The following is a 1,457-nucleotide window of genomic DNA, read 5'->3' on the forward strand; positions in this document are numbered from 1 at the left end:
CCCCCCCCCCAGGTGCTCAGCAGGAGCGTGTGGTGGGATTGTCACACATGTTCACTTTCATTCTTGTTTGTCAGTTCCCCCCGCCCCCCCGAAGTGTTCATTGGTGCTGACCCGAGTTCACAGCTGCCCTGGAGCAGGACGGTCAGGCCTTCCTCAGCCGTGAGTGCAGAGGTCACCGCTCAGGCTGGCTCTAGACAGAATCTGTGTTGACTCACGTAGTTTTGTTAGCTTCAGGCACGGCTAGATCGGGGAGATCAGCTGGCAGCACCACAATGCTGTCTCTTGACCCGTCTTGGCTCTGCTGACCTCCCTGTGGGTGCGGGGGTGCAGCGGTGGACCGAGAATTTACTCTGGCTGCAGGTGACAGGAAGCCTGGGTAGAATTGGCTCAAACGCAGAAGTGTTCGTTAATGCAGGTCACTGCCCCGCGTGTGGGTGATTAGGTTCAGGCACGGATGGTCTGGGAGGCCCATCAGGACCTCCGGGGATTCTGTCTCCTCGGTACTCGGCTCGCCTCTGTGTTCGCCACATGCTCAGACAGACGCCCTTGACTGTGGCACCGAGAAACCGTCAGAAGCGGCGAGGCTTGTGTCATAGCCCTGGGGAGCCCCAGCGGAGGGGCTTGACCTGACCACCGGGTCCACGGAGAGTTTCAGAGTTCAGTTTCCTGGTCTCCCTGTGGTCTGGGGCGAGTCCCGTGTCACCTTTGAAGCCAGGCCTGTTCCCAGGGACGCACAGCATTGCGAACCGTGTCCCTGAGACACAGGCCCAAAGAGGCGGGGTGGAGCTGAGACCACAGGAGAGAGGCCTGTGTGTACATCGGTGGTGGTTCTGATCCAAGCCCGTTGGAGGCCTGTGCTGTCGTAACGCAGAGCGATGCCAGGCACCGGTTACCCAGCTTCCCCAGCGGTGGCCTTTGGGAAAGTGTAGCACGACCCCACCACCGGGGAACTGACGGCGAGGTCCGGGTGCTTGTTCTGGACCAGGTGCCCGGGACACTGGTGTCAGCCGCGTATTCCCCGTGTGCCGCGTCTGTCTGCAGGGGCTTGTGTGGGAGGGCACAGCTCGGGCCACCGAGGCCTCCCTGAAGGTGCAGGTGACGGAGTCGTGCGAGGCGTGGGTTGCCTGGGGACGCCGTCGGAGCCGCAGGAGGTAAGCTCTAGCTTCCTAAGGGGAAGGTGTCCACTCTCATCTGTGCGACTCCCAGTTCCCTGGATGGCGGACCCGGAAGGGGTCCGTGCGTCACCTGAGCGTTAGCATCTCCCATGGAAACAATGGAGGCCGCCTCCCTTTGTCCAAAGGAGACTGTCTCTTACCTGGTGTGACATTGGTTCCATGACTGGCAGAGTGTGTGGCATCACTGTCACTGCCTCCCTGGATCACTACCAGTAATATTCCAGCACGACACAACGTCCGGCCGTACCAACCCACAGATCGCGGGTCCGCTGAGGGCGAGGG

The sequence above is a fragment of the Suricata suricatta genome, chromosome 14 (genome assembly GCF_006229205.1).
Source record: "Suricata suricatta isolate VVHF042 chromosome 14, meerkat_22Aug2017_6uvM2_HiC, whole genome shotgun sequence".
Taxonomy (NCBI): Eukaryota; Metazoa; Chordata; class Mammalia; order Carnivora; family Herpestidae; genus Suricata; species Suricata suricatta.